The sequence below is a fragment of the Etheostoma spectabile genome, chromosome 6 (genome assembly GCF_008692095.1).
Source record: "Etheostoma spectabile isolate EspeVRDwgs_2016 chromosome 6, UIUC_Espe_1.0, whole genome shotgun sequence".
NCBI lineage: Eukaryota > Metazoa > Chordata > Actinopteri > Perciformes > Percidae > Etheostoma > Etheostoma spectabile.
The window spans coordinates 27,514,268-27,514,649 of NC_045738.1; the positions used below are offsets into that span (position 1 = coordinate 27,514,268).

The 382-nt window shown below is 42.1% G+C and overlaps 1 protein-coding gene across 1 annotated transcript in view; it reads right to left on the reverse strand.

The window, feature by feature from the left end:
- The window catches only part of ankdd1a (ankyrin repeat and death domain containing 1A), a 21,390-nt gene that overhangs the window by 12,253 nt on the left and 8,755 nt on the right, over nt 1-382 (reverse strand). The window lies entirely within an intron of this gene.

The window sequence follows — 382 nt, forward strand, 5'->3', positions numbered from 1 at the left end:
TTTTAGTTAGCAGTAATTAGCCTGTGCCTATCTACTTACACGTACCTACGCTCGAATGATTGAGATTTCTCTTGCACAGCTACCAGAAGACTTACAACTTTCAGACAGGCTGCTCACGTCACATCTACGTCTTCAAGCTCAGTTGGACGCTGTGCAGTAACGCTCAGCCGTCACCAGAAAAGTGCTTCTAATATCCTTCACTGGTCTCCGTTAGAAACAACGGCGTCCATTTCTTATACTGTCTATGGATGCAATAAAGAACCAGGAAATCAACCAACCAGGAATCACGATTGTGGTTAGAAAGGATACAGCTATGGCATTTACCCTTTGTTTGCTCTTTTCCTACCTAAACTGTACAGGTTTTTATACACCAAATAGTTTT